We start from the raw sequence: 17,761 nt of genomic DNA on the forward strand, positions 1-17,761 counted from the left end.
TTGCAGCAGAAGCAGCACAGGTACACTTAGAAAAGCAAGGCTGGCAGACGAAAGTTGCATGGGAAAGGCAGATTGATTCTTTACATATTTTGCAGTCATATTTAGAAAGCCTTCTGAAACCAGATACAAATGAGCAGGTAGTACAACTGCATCTTTTAGAAGGTGGTAGAGTCGGTGTTTGTTCTGGAACGTCCTTGGGACGATATCTCTTCAACCGGTGTTGCAGGGCAAGGGGCATTCCAACCGTCTTTGTACTTCTTAGGCTTAGCTCTCCACTCACCAGTTCATTAGCCAATTGTTTTAGGTACATTCTTCTGCGCATTTGTTTAAGTTCATTACCGAGGTAAATTACTTGTGAGTTGATGCCACTCACATTCAGCATTGTAAAGAAGATTACCATCGGCCAGCGTTTGGTATTTCGACTTACATTGAAATTGCCACACATTTGGTCAGCAGTGTCAATGCCGCTTTTGGTCAAATTATAAAAAGTTATGATTTCTGGTTTCCTTAGCTCCCCAGACTCTGGGTCAATGGTGTAATCATTATGTAATGAAGAGACCAAAATCACATTTTTCCTCTCGCATGGGATGTAAGAAACTAAAATCTTTCCATTACTGAACCCAAACATAGTGCTATACTGTTGTTTGCCTTTTGTATATAGAAAATCTGGCGGCAACTGCCTTTTGTTTTTTCTAACAGTTCCCACATATGACAGCTTTTTCGTTTTTAAAAAATCATTCAGATCAAAGTCAGTAAACCAGTTGTCAGCAGTGATATTTCGACCAGATCCAAACATTGGCTCAGCAATTCTCTTTACCACATCACTAGGCTTGTTGCTCACATTGAAAGGACCTGGTGGCTGTCTTCCACAATAAACTTCCATGTTCATAGTGTACATCATCCTTGCATCAACCATGGCAAAAATTTTAATTCCATATTTGTTTGGCTTTGATGGTATATATTGCCGAAAACCACATCTTCCACGGAAACCTGGAAGCATCTCATCAATAGTGAGGTTTTGCCCCGGGCAATAGCTTTTTTGACAATTCATAATAAATTGTTGAAATATGTCCCGAATTGGTGCAAGCCGGTCATAACCTTTTCGTTCTGTCCGGGTACTTCGATCATCGAAACGGAGGCAACGGATCAGGACTTTGAATCATTTCAGATTCATCACAAGGCTGAATTTTTCGATGCCATCACCGTCTGTCCCCCACAGCTCCTCCAAACTTTGCCTATTTGCTCTGAAAGCACCAGCTAGGTATAACAAGCCAATAAATGCCTTGAGTTCAATCACATCAGTGTTTTTGATGTCCCTCTCTCTGGAGAATTGCTCTTTGTGTCAATATACTGGTTAGTGAACTGAACAATAGTTTCCAACATGCTATCTGTAATTAGATTACTCCAACATTCCACTGCAGTTTTAGCTTTTCTAGCACTTCCAATAACTCCAGGAAGGTGTGTAATAATATTGTGGGATTCTCTGCGCTGTTTGTTCTTGGGTGCCTTTTTGTTCCACTTTGTATTTTTATCTTTGCCCAAATAATAAGCTAGATCTGTGTCTGTTTCCTCTGTATCAGTGTCATCACCATCCTGCTCTGTTCCAGAATCAGTGTTACATTCTGCTACCTCATCTTCAGATGAAATGTCACTAGATTCCTCTAAATCCTCAGTTACTGCTGGTTCTTCCTCATCATCTTCTAACAAAAAAATCTTCATTTCTTCTAAATGAAGGGGTTTAGATGAATCATACTGTTTTCTGGCCATTGCAGCAGAAAATCTGAAGCAAGAGAGAAAGAGTATGTGTTAGGGCGCAATGTGCCTTAGAAGCCACCCTCCTTTTGTCTAAGAAAACAGTACTTATGTACACTAACTTAGCATTAATCCTTCATAAAACAAGCTAAATACACAATCGTGATGAATAAAAAAAGAAAATACTAACCTTTCAATTTGTGTTGAAATCAGGCGCAATGTGCCTGAGAAGCCAAAGTGTTGATATCTGCTCACTAGAAGGTCTGCTGAGTCACTGTGATATCAGGTTTCACAGAGCCTGTAGAGTCAGGAGATAACTAGGAGGGGTGGGGTTTTCTGATAAGTGGGCAAGGAGAGAGAAGTGAAACTAATTACTGTGTGCCTGTCAGATCTATTGCGCCTGACGGAGGGTTAATCTCAGTTATCACTTTGACAGACAAACGATTGATTTCCTTGGCATGAAAATCATCAGAGATAACAAGGATTGCCTACAGACAGACCTCTTTTGTAAACCGACAGCTGTTAATGCCGTCTTACATGCCTCCTCCTCCGATCCCCTGGTCATGATTCAAGCTATTCCAATGGGCCAACTTTTAAGATAACGTTTAATTTGCTTTGATAACAGTGATTTTGAGAGAGAAGCAGAGGACCTTAAATTAAGATTCCTGAATAGGGGCTACAGCAAACTTCGGTTGAAAGAGCATTGAATAGGGCTAAACATACTACTAGGCACCAGGCACTCACTTTACTCATGTAGATCTACCAATTCATGTGCACAGCTCAAGCCATGGCTTTCCACGGCTCTCACAAGACTAGAGACCAGAAGGATCTGGACCGTTAAAACTGTAACTCCCTATAGGCTTAATGAGAAGTTGAGTTTTGTCTCCCTCTTGCAGACCTTGTTTGCCCTCCTGAAACTTTTGGATATGGTTTATTTTAATTCTTGAATTTTTTGTATTTAACCGTTTTTATTTATCTTTTTTAGTCATCTTCCACTTACATTTTAATCTTACCGTATCCACATCGATATCTCTTCACTTGTGTGCCCCTTGGATCCCGGCAGTCTATGCAGTGTATCTACATTCCTTCTGTGACAGGATGATAGAAAGACCTTATGTGATTGATATTTATCTCTGGATATATCAATCACTGGTCACTACCCCCTCCGCTTTCCTCTATATCCCATCCTATATACCCCCTGTAATCTCACTGCTGGTTACCTATGCTCACCTGCGGCTGTCTAGCCACCCTTGTCTGTCCAGGGATACACAGATATATATGTTTGTGTGTATGTGGGTTGGTCCCTGAAAATATGAGGGTTGGCTTGCTCCCCATGGCCGATCTTAAACTCACCTTGCTTTTTAATAATATTAGATATTTACTTATATATATACTGCTTATTATCTATGTGTTTATTTTAGTATATGCATGTATACACATATCTTAGTAATACCTTCTTTTCTTGCCCCTCATACCTTTCCCTAATCCAGCACTCATTCTTCCCTCCCCTCTCACAAACACTCATATAATATTGCAATATGTTCTTTTTTGCTCACTTCACCTCACTATTGTTTCTCATACCTCCGCAACCCTCCAGGGTTCCATGTACACACACTTCTCTCACTTCCGGCCAGACACTACTTCAATCTACTACATTTGCAGCTATATTGATTTATCTGTCTTTCCAATTTATTTTTCCACTTTATTTAACTAATCACAACTTCTCTCCTCCCCCTTTTACTTAACCACCCATCTTCACCATTATCTCATATAAATACATCTCCTCACTTTCATTTTCATTGCATATCTTACCTGACTTACCAAACTCCTTATTCCCCCCACTCCTCATCACACCCCCCTTGCTGCTGTCCTTATGTATCTCTGTGTATGACTTCTGTCCCTCTCCTGTGCATCATTGCGAGATCACTGATACCATTGATACATATGACACTCTTCGTGCTTGCCCATATCCAATATCTACCTCCATGAGCCCCTCCTCCTACACCAATGTCATACCACCGGTTGCGCATGCATGTGCCCGCTCGTGTTCCAGCTGTTGACCGCCCCCTGCATCTCTATGTCACTGAGGCATTGGATCACATGACTGTGCTCCGACGTCATCGGTCACATGACTTGTGGGCCGGCAACTTCCGGGTCCTCCACGAGGCGAATGCGGCGCCCATTTCCGGTGCTATCGTATCGGTTTTCTAACTTTTAAAGCCCCCATTTCTGTCTGGACTCTACCCCCTGATGAAGGATGTTGACTGAAACGTGCAACGGGGCACATGCCGTGCCTACACAGCTCACCAGGTAATCTTACCTACCCATTTCATGATATGGGTTTACTATCACTGCTCTCACGTTTTGTATTACGCCATATGTGACATGCTGCTATTGCAACATCTGCATTTAGTTTCCTCCATGAACATTTAATCCTTAGTGTACATCCTTTGGCTCTGATGTATAATTACCTAAATGTTCCTATCATCCTCTGTATACTTTAGCACCTTAGCACAGTTATTGATATACATTTTCATATGTTATTTACTTGTCTTACACCTGGCAAGACTTGTCCACTTAGGCACCATTACATTATACTATTTTTTACTTATGTATTGCCAGTTTTTACCTTGATGTAATTTTTTACAAACTTATTTATATTGTGTGTGTTGTTCATGGCCCTTTGCTGTTTGTATTTGCAGGCGCTCCTGTTAGTTGTGCCACCACTCCACTAAGCGTCTTAAATAAAAGTGTTCTATTTTCTCTCTTCTTTATTTGACTGCTCCTTGACCTATATTTGGTCTCTTCTCTGTTGGTTATACTATTTACTCCAAATGGTCGTGTGCACATATATATCACTATCAATATTGACATGGTTATACAAAAATATTAGATTGATATTGTGACAGAGCCACTGGATATGTAGAGGAAGGGAGGTACGTGTCACTGGTCAGTGACGTGAAATCAGAGTGTTTTGTGTTTCCAGCACACTAGATGCTGATAGACCATGTACAAAGTTTAATGGGCTGGTTTAATGTGAGCATCCGCAGTGTGGGAGGGAAGGTGCTCACAGTACCCCTTTCCCTGCAGGACCAGTAGGTGTTTGAGGACCTGCAGTGATGTCATAAGCACATGACTAGTACATGTGATATATACCTGGACCTGTGGTTCAGGAGGTGTGGAGTATTGGGAGAGAGGTAGAACTCCCATTGTGGGTCCCATAGGAACTAAGGACACAGTATGCGTTACATTCAGTGAAGCCTGCAGGACAAGGACTTTGATAGACTTTATCTTTGATTCACCCTTATGCCAGAAAGGCTCTGTGTATTTTCATGAACTCGGCTAAGGTTTATGCAGTCTACAATAAACCAGCAGGTGAACTACTACCAGAACTGTTCCTGTGTCTACCTTGTGAAGCAGCAGAATGAGTCTGTTGACACGGTAGCTTCAACAATCTCAACAGCAGCAGCGGCAGCAGCAGCATGAGGTGCTAACGCAACAAATGGTAAGGCCGGCGGTCTCCTCCTCATCTCCGGAAGGTGATGCATACGCCCGGAAAACGGTAAGGTGAGCTATATAATAAATGGCGGTGGGGATGATGTGGAAGCCTTCTTGACAGTCTTTGAGTGGATAGCTGAATGGGAGAGACTTCCGCTAGAGCAGTGAGCAGAGGCACTGGCACCATATCTGACAAGGGAAGCCCCAGAAGGCATATTATAACTTAGCCCTCCAGGATGCCAAGGAGTCTGAGAAGTTGAAAACTGAGATACTGGCACGCCTGGCGGTGACAATGTCTGTAAGGGCTCAGCGAGTTCACTGTTGGTCATATGCTGGCGATAAACCACCTCGCTCACAGATGTTTGACTTGTTACACCTTGTCCAAAAGTGGCTGGAGCAAGAGTCGTCCACTCCGACCCAGATAGTCGAGCAGGTGGTGATGGATCAATTCATTAATTCTTTTCCCAGGCCAATACAGACCTGGGTTTCCCAGGGCGACCCCCAGAATGCAGGCGATTTGGTTGGACTGGTTGAGTAGTAACAGGTGGTGGAGAAATCCCTGGGGAGACCAGACATTACTATGTCCCTGTACTGGGATACCAAAAAGGGGGCTGGATCACCAAAGAAGGTGGCTAGACCCACAACTGGGGGACAACCCAATCATGCTGAGGGGACCTCAAAGACTGGGATGAAATACGTGGTCTGTTGGCGGTGTCATAATCCCGGGCGTGTAGCCGCCCAGTACTATATGCCCCCTGAACCTATGGACTGCAGTCTCGGTAGACGTGCTCATATTATGCTTACCCAGTCAGCTGTGTGTACTGTAAACCCAGCGATGGTCCCCAGTCATGTGCTGCCTCCGTCAAAGGTGTGAGGGTCCTCGGGTTGTTGGACTCTGGAAGTCTGGTGACACTGAACAGCGTGGCACTACCCCACCAGTTAATCCCCAATAAGTTGGAGGGTGTCCGCTGTATACATGGAGATGTCAAGCACTACCCTGTTGCCAGAGTAACCATGGGGACAGACTGTGGTGATAAGGCCCATGAGGTTGGGGTAGTGAGAGACTTGATCCATCCCATCATACTGGGTAGTTACTTTTCTCTATTCTGGGACTTGTAGCAGAAGAAGGCTGTACCGAGTGTCCCGGTTCAAAGCCATGCCCCTCTGAAGGTAACTGTCAGGAGCGGAGTGGATGGAGTTTTGCCTTTGTGTCCTCACTGGAGAGGAGAACGAGACTGTACAGGAGGAGCCCTGTTTCCCTGACTTAAAGGTTCTCGGAGAGAACTTTGGGACAGCTCAGCTTCAAGACCTCATGTTGAAATATGCTTTTGAAAATGTTACTGTATGTAATGGGGTTGCTCAAGAGTCGGGGCCAGCACCAGGTTCCCTCATTTTGCTTTGACTAGCGAGCTACTGTATCAGGTGACTTAATTGAGGGGTGGAGAAATTGTGCAACAGCTGTTAGTTCTGACTTTGTACTGGCGGAGGGTTCTAGATATGGCCTATGCACACATTCTAGGGGGTCCTCTAGGGGTAGAGAAAACCCAGGAGAGAGTACTGCAGAGATTTTATTGACCAGGTTGTTACAGTGTGATTCTAGATTATTGTACTGTAGGTCTTGCCCTACCTGCAAGGTAACTGCCCCTGTGTCTCAAACATTTCTTTTTTACTTTTCACTGTTATTGTTATCCCCTTATGGGACCTGAAGATGCGCTTGTCCGATTGCTTGTGCATAACATAAATATTGCACAGGGCACACATGATTTGGTCCACACCATTACCATGGGGCAGAGTAACCCCACACAAGCTGATTAAAAATATCACCCACAGGCGGGGTTGCAGAGTAAACAAAGAGGCTTTTTGGCATAGTACTCCCACAGATATGGGTGCAGAGTACACACCTAAAATTTTTGGATAGTACTATCATAGACATGTGTTGTGAACACTTTTGATCTGGCTTCTGTGTTTGTGCTCCATCTGGTAGTTGCTGCTGGTAAAGGAGCTGGTCTAGCTGACCAGTTATAGGCTGAACTGGATGGACTAATGTCTTTTTTCGGCCTTACTAGCTAGAGTTGAGCGAAACGGGTCGAACAATTTCAAAAGTCGCCGACTTTTGGCAAAGTCGGGTTTCATGAAACGAAACCCGACCCTAGGATGAGGTCGGCCACGAGGTCGGCGACTTACACGCCAAAGTCGTGTTTCAAAAGTTTGATTAGCGCTCTTTTTCAGCCAATCAGGATCCACGGACACTGTGGGCAACGTGATGACATAGGCAGGGGTCGCCACCATCTTTCAGAAGGGCATGCAAGTGATTGGCTTGCTTTGGTGGGCGTCACAGGGGTTATAAAAGGGCGTGCACGCCGACCGCCATCTTACTTCTGCCGATCTTAGCATAGGGAGAGGTTGCTGATTCTGTAGGGAGAGCGTTAGGCAGGGAAGAAGACAAAAAAACTGCTTCTGCTGCTAGCGATTTTGCCTGTGCAACACACCAGTCACTGTGTGTGCAGTGCAAGGGGAGGCTATATTGTGGTGGATCAGCGGTGTTGGTTGTTAGGCTGCCTTCTAAGGCTTCCTGACAGCTGCATTGCTGTTTCCCCACTGCTCTGCAAACTGCTTTTTTAAAAGCAATCCCAATTTTTTTTTGTCCTGCTAAGGTACTGAGCGTGCATTTATTCACACACCATACAGCGGTGTACGCTCCTCACACAGTACCGTGTAACGGCTGTTATCACAGCCACAGTGAAGCTATCTGTGTGTCACTGTGGAAGGATAAGTGGAGGACTTGTTCCGTTCTTACAGACCTACACTCTAGGGAGATTCCTATTCTGCCCAATTCTACAATTCACTTTTTTCACACCTGTGCCATCGAGCCTGTGACATAGCGCTCTGATATTCAGTGGGCCTCACACAATCCAAAAGTGTCCAGTGTCCACAAGTGTCTGCAGAAAATCTAAATCTCCCCTGTCCTATAGACACCTTGTACCTTGTTTTACATTACTATATAGTTTGTACGATTTTGTCTACATTTCTGCCAAAAATGAGGAAGGCTGGTGGAAGAGGCCGTGGAATTGGGCGGGGGTTGGCAGCTGGTAATGATGGTGTTGGTGGTGGATCTGATGGTAGTGGCAAGAGCAAAATAGGACCGAATGCAGGAGGTGTTGAGCCTGCGTCATCGTCTGGCTCCATAAGGCTTCGAAGGCTTAGTTTTCTAGGAGTTGGCAAACCGCTTTTAACGCCAGAGCGTCAGGAAAAAGTTTTGTCTTACATTGCTGACTCAGCCTCCAGCTCTATTGCCTCCTCTTCTGAAGTTGTAAAAAGTAAAAGCACTGAGTCGTCATTGGAGGCTCATGTTCATGAACCACACCTTTCCTTGTGTCCTTCACCACAACCAAGATTGAAGGATGACGCAGGCCATACTACTGATTACTCCATGGAGCTGTTTTCACATACCATGCCTGGATTATGAAGTCAAATGGTGAATTACCCAGGCCAAGATGAATCTGACATGGAGTGCACTGATGCACAGCCGCTGATAGATGATTCTACTGGTACATTCACTCAGAGCACTACATTGTCCTCGCAGTGTACAGAGCCAGATTCTGACCCTGATGAGACTCAGGTGCCCCTTCCCGCACACTATACCACCATACACGGTGACACAGAGGAAGGTGCACATGACATTGAAGAGGAGGTGATAGATGACCCAGTTGTTGACCCAGATTGGCATCCATTGGGGGAAGAGGGTGCTGCTTCCAATAGCTCAGATGAGGAGCATCCACAGCAGACATCAACATCGCAACAGCTGTTATCTGGCAGGCCCAGAGCACTCCAAAGACAGGTTCCAAAAATCAAAAGAGTTGCTGGATAGCTTGTCCAGAGGGTCAAAACATCACAGCGTGCTAGGCCGCAAAATGTCTGCCAAAGTAGGAAGAGTGCAGTGTGGCACTTTTTTGAACAAAATCCTCATGATCAGGCCAAGGTTATCTGTAAGAAGTGCGCAAAGACCTTTAGCCGAGGGAAAAATCTGAAAAATTTGAATACCAGTTGCATGCTTAGACATTTAACCAGCATGCACTTGCAAGCGTGGACACAACACCAAACCTCAAGTGCCACATGTGCAACTGATCACAAAGAAGGTAGTCAGCAATGCTATATTGTTTCCCCCACTGTAAGCCCACCGGTTAGCACAGCAGCAAATGTTGAGGTGTCGTTGCAAGGCCACAGCAGTCAGGGAATCCCACTGTTATATCAATGAAATACTGAATCTAGGCCATCAGAAAGAACACCAACTCCATCACCATCATCAACCCTCTCTCAGTCCGCCCTGTCCACCGCTACTTCCACCATATGCAGCTCTCAAGTCCAGCTCACCCTCCCAGACACTATGAGTAGGTCAAGAAAGTACTCAGTCTCTCATCCGCGTACACTGGGTTTGAACGCCCACATTGCCAAACTAATCTCGTTTGAGATGATGCCCTATCGGTTGGTGGAAAGCGCAGGCCTATGCAGTACCACGCTATGACCTACCCAGTCGCCACTTCTTCTCTCGCAAAGCCATCCCAGCCCTCCACCATCATGTGAAAGACCGCATTGTCCATGCACTCAAGCAGTCAGTGAGTGGAAAGGTGCACCTCACAACTGATGCATGGTCCAGTCGGCATGGCCAGGGCCATTACGTGTCCATCACTGCGCACTGGGTTAATGTGGTGGATGCAGGGTCCACAGGGGACAGCGGTGGTGGGACAGTGCTGCCTAGCCCACGGTATAGGAAACAGTTGGCTGTAGGCGTTCCACCCTCCTCCTCCTCCAGAAGCGAAAGCTCGTCCACAGAGCGCAGTCGTACGAGCACTCCATCTGCAGCTGCCACTGTTGCACACGAGGTGTCCCCCTATCGAGCAGCTAGTGGAAAGCGTCAGCAGGCTGTGTTGCAGATGATGTGTTTGGACGACAGACACACCGCCGAGGTGCTGGCCGAGTACTTGAAGCGACAAACTGAGTCATGGCTGGGCAGTGTACATCTTGAGGCAGGCAAGGTAGTTAGTGATAACGGCCGTAATTTTGTGGCAGCCATAGCCCTTTCAAAACTCAGCCACATACCTTGCTTGGCTCACACCTTGAACCTGGTGGTGCAGTGCTTCCTCAAAAATTATCCGGAGTTAACAGCCCTGCTCCATAAGGTGCGAAGACTGTGCGCGCACATCCGCCGGTCGCCTGTACACTCCGTTCGTATGCAGAAGCTGCAGCGATTGCTCCACCTTCCCAACCACCGCCTCATTATCGACATTGCAACAAGGTGGAACTCCACCCTGCACATGGTGGAGCGGCTGTGCGAGCAGAGGCTTGCCATAATGCATTTGTGGGAGGATACACGGCCAGGCACTTTGAGAGCAGACATGGAGTTGACAGGTGTGCAGTGGTCGAAGCTGAAAGACCTCTGTAAAGTCCTTCAGTGTTTTGAGGAATGCACACGGCTGGTAAGCGCAGACGACGCCATCCTAAGCATGAGCATCCCACTTATGCGTCTGCTCATGCAAACTTTGACGCACTTTAACGAGCAGGCGTCTGCAGCCAATGTTGACGAGTAGGAAGAGGTGGAGGGAATCGTTGATGACATTCAGCCATTGTCTGCTCAGGGACCTCTCCTGGACGAGTTGGAGGAAGAAGAGGAGGAGGAGGATGATGATGGGGATGATTACTTAGGGGAGGAGGATGCATCTCGTGGGGCAAGTGAAAATGTTGGCGTGGCAAGGTCTGGTACAGGGTTTGTGCATGACTGGAGGGATGTGGATTTGCCAGAAAGTGCTCCTCCAACCAGCACTCGCAGTGCATCATTGACACCGGGAACATTGGCCCACATGTCAGATTATGCCTTGCAACGAATAGCGAGTTTCCGAGTCGGACTCGTTAGAGTCTAGCGATTCCGAGTATTTCAGGATTCGCCCATCCCTAGTAATCAGTTCACACCAGAGTTCTGATTTAGTGGGGGAGAGGTCATGTGGCCTGACTATTTTTGCATATCAGACGTGTTGGATTTTTCTTAGGGCTTTTTGCGTGATTGCAGACAGTATCTTTTTCTGTCCTGTTCTGTCTAGACAGTTTGGGCCCCATCATTTGCTTACTCTATTCTCTGCCTGTGTTTTGTGCTTCATCTTGTCTCATCAGCAATATATGTTCAGGGGCAATCTATTTCTTTGGGGTTCTACTCCGGGGCAATTTAGCTTTCCCATTTCTCTCTTTAGGCTTTTCTGTGGCTGTGCCCAGGCGTCTAGGGCATCATAGGTATGTCCCACGGCTAATTCTAGTTGTGTTGTCAGTTTATGGGTCTGCAATCCGCTAAGCTACCAACCTCTCTGGTTATCTGGTTGCCTAGTCTATTCCCCTGTTATCCTCCTCGGTTACCTAATCATAACAGCCATGGGTGCATAAGATTTGAAAAATGTGTTAGCATGCATAGTACTATTACAGACATGGGTGCATAATAGTACAAAAATTAGTTTTGAGGCACAGTACTATGAAAGACATGGGTCCATAAAAGTAGAACATTTTGTTTTGATGAAGATTAGTCCTACCGATACGGTTGCAGATTAGAACAACTTTTGGGTACACACAGTTCAATCACATACACTGGTGCAGAATACACATAGAGTGTTTTTGGAACACTGTGCACATAAAAATTTTAATACTGTCCCTCACTACAGCTGTGTCCTGTCCCTACGTTAAGCAGAGCAGAAATAGAAAAAAAAACAATCTTGAACCAGGAGGAAGAGGAACTAGGAGGTGGAAGAAGCGAGTGTGAACGTGGTGGGGTAGGTGGAAAAGGCAAGGAAGGAGTAATCCAACACTGTTATATAGTTATATATATAATCAATTAACTAAACTAAAACTAGCAATCTACATCTAGGTCCAAGTGGAGGAAGAGATGGACATGGTATAGGTGGAAGAGGCAAGGGAGTAGTAATGCAACACTGTTTGTATTTCTTGTATTTTTTTTCCTTTGTTATTTTAGGGAAGTCACTTAAAAAATATAGAATGAACCCAAAATCAGCTAAGCTATGAAGCTACAACCTAGGGGCAGAGATCCAACTGGATGAGGAGAATGAGGAGGAGGAGGTGGCAATGTAGGTGGAAGAGGCAGAGGAGGAAAAAGCCAACAAAGTTTTTTTTATTTGGAGAGGAGGTACCAAAGTAAACTAATCATAAACAGAGTTCAATACTGGCTGTGTGTGGCTGGTATAGTTGTCTAGTCATCCAACGGTAGAACAAGTCCTGTGGGATCAACGCCTGGTTCATTTTAAGAAATGTTAGCTTCCCCACTTTTGATGTGGACAGGTAGATGCACCTGCCTGTCAGCACACCCCCTGCTATGCTAAACACATGTTCCGACAGTACACCTGCTGCAGGGCAAGCCAGCACCTCCTTGGCATAAAGAGAGACCCAGATGTTAAATGGGGCGGACCCATAAGTTAGTATGTGGAGACCTGTGGACAGGTACTCTTCCAACATGTTGTTGTAACGCTGGCTACTGCACATACAGACCTTATTACATAGTGGTGCTATATGTTGTGGTGTGTTCATAAAGTTTTACCACATTTTGCCCATGCTAACCCTGCTTTCTGAGGTGCTGGCAGTGCTTCAGCTGTGTTGACGACCTCCTCCACTGCCTCTGCCTTCTTCTTCCACTGAGTCCCGGATGTCAGATGAGAAAGCCATCAGTAGTTTCTCTACCAGCGTGTGCTTGTATTCACGCATTTTGTGCTCCCGTTCCAGTGACGGAAGTGGAAGTAATGATGGTATGCTGTCTTTGTAGTGGTAATCTAGCACTGTGGCCACCCCGAAATCTGCACTGGCGACAATACGGGCTACTTGGCGGTCATTGCACAGACCCAGCAGTGTGATTACAGGACAATGTATCAGTAGTTATGTGGACCTTGCACAGTTCACACCTGATTTGGTACACAACCTGTGTGTGCAGGACAGGGATGGCCCGCCTGGAGAAGTAGTGGCGGCTGGGTACAAAGTAGAATGAGACAGCCTCCTACATCAGGTTTTTAAGACTGTCTGTCTCCACCAGACGGAATTGGAGCATTTCAAAGGCCAGTAATTTGGAAATACTGTCATTCAGGACCATGTTTTGTGGGTGAATAAGGGGTATCTCCTCTTTCTCTTGAGAATTTTAGGGATGGAAAACTGAACACTTCTATAGGATGGTTTAGATGCTCAGTGGTGGTGCTGTCACATCTTCCTTTTGTAGGGATGCAGGTGGCCCTGCTGATCATGAGCGGTTGGATGAGGCTGAGAATGCAGCAGAAGAGTGAGCAATAAAAGGTTCAGATCTGTCACGCTTTTTAAGGTGTGTACTCCACTACACCTTGTGCTTTGAATTCAGATGCCTCATCATACAGGTGGTGTTCAAGTTCAGAAGATTTATGCTTCGCTTCAGGGTCTGATGGCACAGCATGCAAACTACCTGTCGCTTGTCAGCACATTCCCTGAAGAAATTCCACGCCAGGTAGATCTTTGGAGTTGTCTTTGATGTGTTAATTTCAGCGGTGAGCAGTAGAAGCCAACGTACTGGTTCGGGTCGCCAGCTGTGTTTTTGCACCATGCTCCCTTTATTGATGTGCTGCTAGGGCAGCGTGGTTACTTCATCTTCCACCGAACTCCGCATGTCACTAGGATGACTTCAGCTGCATGTGTAGTCTAGCGCCTCATCATCACCAGCATCATCTTTCTCCGACTACTCATCCCTGCCCTCTTTTTTGGTCTGCACACTGCAGAAAGACCCAGCAGTTGGCAACTGAGTTTCATCACTAATTAAGGAACAGTACTACCACAGGCGAGGTTGCAGAGTACACACAGCAATTTAAAGGCAGAGTACTCCCACAGAAGGGGTTGCAGAGTTCACACAGAGGATTAAAGGCACAATACTCACACAAGCGAGGTTGCAGAGTACACATAGCCACTTTTGGCACATTTTTCCCACAGATATAGATTGCAGAGTACACACAGTGTTTTTTGGCAAAGTACATCACTTAGCATGGCTGTGATGGCTCCGGAAGTGCTCACAGTTTAAAGGGAACCTGTCACCTGCACACTACTGCTTTTCAGCTTTGCCCACAGTTGGGCAAAGTATACTGCGCAAGATCTTATTTGAATGCGCATGCTCAAAATCTCTACGCGATCTGTGATATTCACAACAAGGAATGCGTACAGCAAGCTGAGGAGGGGTTGAGTGAGGGAACTGAAGCAACGCCCATCGGACCGGACCGAAAATATTGCCATAAAGAGCGTGAGCAATTAAAAAGGTTTTTATGGGTGATACATGGGGAGTCAGGGGGTTTCAGAAGTAGTTGTGGAATTCATAGCTGACACTCAATTAACTGATATTTTTAGCTGGTAGGCCAAAAAAGAGGTGGCAGGTTCCATTTAAAAGCTTGTTGATTGGCTGCACTGCAGCATTTCAACAAGCTTTGTTAGTCTGGCAAACATATCTGGTTCACTCATCCTTAATACCTTGTATGCAGTATTATTAGGTCTCTATGTAGTGGAATTATGTGGTCTGGTCATGCTGAGGCAGTATTTCTCCTTGGTATATGATATTATTCAGTCACTATGGGATGGTAATATGTGGTCTGATGATGATGTAGTGGATTTTGGAGGTGAAGAGCCATTTTGTTTTTCCAGAGCCTTTGTGCAACCAGTAACATAAACGTGCCCTATATCTCCATTGACAGATGATGGACCTGAGGGGACTTTTTTTGTGGATTGAGGTAAAGCTTTTATTGTGAACATGTTACATAATATTTTGGATCATAATTATCTTATGCTCTACATTGAGCACTTACATGAGGGTTTTATCTGTATCTTTGATTGACTTGGTTTAGTTGTAACCATGTAACCCACAAGGAATCTGTTCACTATAGTGAAGCAGTAGGATTAGGCCACACTTGCATGTGTAATGTGAGAAACCCATGCGAGTCTCTCGCATCAATATGAAGCACAGCCAACGGCACTCGGGACAGAAATATGAGGCTGCATAGAAATACATGCAGCCTCACACTCCAGTCCTGAGTGCCGGCGGCAAAGTCAGGTATTGATGCGCGAGTTTCTCGCATTACACATGCAAGTGTGACCCCGGCCTTACTCTGTACTACATCTGTCCTCTGTTTAGCGGTATACTTCTTTTCAGATGTACACAATACTGTGGGCAACCACACTTTTATGCATGCTTTAAAAGACGGATGTCTCGAGACCATAGGCCTGACGTAGTCCACATTGTCTTCATCTGCCTCATTATAGAGAATCTTTTGTCAGCCTCACTGACATCCCTGGCTGACCTAAGGTGAACCGATAAGCGTGGCAAAAAGTTCAGAAACTTTCCCACGCTCATTAGTTCATCTCCGGTCAGCCGGGGAGGCTGCGCAGAGATGAACTAATTCATTCTGGTAGTGGTTTACAGTGGGATGGTCGCGTTAGTACCAATCCTGTTGTAAATCAGTTAACCCCTTCTGATGGATTGTAGTGGAGGACCTGACGGACCAGCAGAGAGGTAAGTATATTGTTGCTTTTTTTTTATTTTTGTTACAGGACCATGGTTTTTTTATGGATTAGCAGAGGAATAAATTTGGTCAAAAACTTGTCTTTATTTCATTAAAATAATTTTTAATTAATGTCTGTGTGTTTTTTTTAACCCTTTACTAGTCTAGGGTTAATAATGGATAGGTGTCTTATTGACAACTCTCCATTATTTATCCAGCTTAATGTCACCTTCCAATAGCAAGGTGATATTAACCCATTATTAACCCATTAGCCACCGCTACAGCGCAATGGGAATAGAGAGGCTAAGTGACAGAAAAGGCGCATCTTAGAGATCCAGACGTCCTCCACGCCGGCGACATGTTCTTGCGGTGACGCCATTTTGGATCGGCGAAATCCCGTGATAGTCAAGATGGCGTCGCCGGAAGAACATGTCGCCGGCGAGGACAACGTCGGGATCCAAAATGGCGTCGGCGAAAACTCGCGAGATTTCGTCGACGCCATTTTGGATCCCGACGGCATCCACGCCAGCGACATGTTCCTGCGGCGACGCTGTTTTGGATCGGCGAAATCCCGCGATACTCAAGATGGCGTCGCCGCAAGAACATGTCGCCGGCGAGGACGACGTCTGGATCCAGGATGGCGCCGGCGGAAGAAGATGTTAGGGATCGTGGATCAGCAGCGATGACGGCGTAAGTATGAGAGACGGAGTGAGAGAAAGGGTCATATGTGGAGTGAAAGAGTGAGTGGACGTGAGTGGAGATGGTGAAAGGTGAGAGGAGTGTGTGTGTTGAGGAGGAGTGGTGTGTTGAGGGTTAACGAGAATTCGCCGACGCCATTTTGGATCCCAACGTCGTCCACGCTGGCTGATAGGTGATCAAATACTTATTTCATGCAACAAAATTCCATTTAATTATTTAAAAATCCTACAATGTGATTTTCTTAATTTTTTTAAGATTCTGCCTCTCACAGGTGAAGTACACTTAAAAATTACAGAACTCTCCATTTTTTGTAGGTAGGAAAACTGGCAAAATCAGCAGTGCACCAAATACTTTCCGTATTTTCTCCACTGTAGCTTTAAGAAAAGTAATATTATTCACTTCGCCGCTCGTGTGTTCTACCATCCTTGCATAGTACAGTATGGTCCTTTGTGCCTTTTCTTTTCCCATTTAGCTGTTGCGCTGATTCTCTCCACTGTCTTCCCCCCATAGAGGGTCAACAAGAAATCGGAGGACATTGCACGCCGTGTAATTATCCAGGTGACAAATATTATAATGTAAAATAGTGCACTATCCCTTCAGTGCTTTTATGTCATGCGTGTGCCCTAATAATAGTAGTATTTGACTGAATCTGAGGTATGACTGAATTCAGTATAAATTACCATATTTCTGAGTGCACTTTTACTCATTTCAGTCAGTGAAAAAATGGAAGCTAAAGCAACATTTTAGTTGAATTTTTTTTTTCTTATTTCAATTTGTATTTTTTTCCATGAAGCAACTGAAGGGTTAAAAACTTCCTGTATGTGGGTTGAATATTTTGCAGGGTGCAGGTTTTAATATGTTATATCCTTGTTGGGCTGTCTGACATATTGGCCCCTTTAAGTCACGTTCATTTTTTAAATTTTGTTCTGCAAATTTTGTTGAAAAAAATGGGAAGCATAACACACCAACCAGAGATAAAAATGCAACGTTAAAAAAATCGATAGAAATGTATGTAAAATAAAATGAACTTAAAAACGCAATGAAAACAATAAAGTAACCCAATTTACTTAATAGTAGAGGAATTGGTGCAGAAAATCTGCAACATCAAAAACTCACCAAACTAATGATTTAAGTAATGTGGCCTTCAGCTAGCATTTCTGCATTTATTAAGTAAATTGGGTTTCTGGTGTTTTTATTGTGTTTTTATGTTGCATTTCTTGTCTCTTATTTTTATATAAAGCTGCTTTGTTTTTTTTTATATTTCCTTGTATTTG

The 17,761-nt window shown here is 45.0% G+C and overlaps 1 long non-coding RNA gene across 1 annotated transcript in view; it reads left to right on the forward strand.

The window, feature by feature from the left end:
• Positions 1-3,880: 3,880 nt before the first annotated feature.
• The window catches only part of LOC141089413 (uncharacterized), a 75,990-nt gene continuing 62,109 nt past the window's right edge, over positions 3,881-17,761 (forward strand). Inside the window, exon 1 of the long non-coding RNA XR_012232277.1 lies at positions 3,881-4,062. This is a non-coding gene — a long non-coding RNA (uncharacterized lncRNA). The remainder of the gene's footprint in view (positions 4,063-17,761) is intronic.

The sequence above is a fragment of the Dendrobates tinctorius genome, unplaced genomic scaffold, assembly GCF_039654945.1.
Source record: "Dendrobates tinctorius isolate UK_male_01 unplaced genomic scaffold, ASM3965494v1 ptg000046l, whole genome shotgun sequence".
Lineage (NCBI taxonomy): Eukaryota > Metazoa > Chordata > Amphibia > Anura > Dendrobatidae > Dendrobates > Dendrobates tinctorius.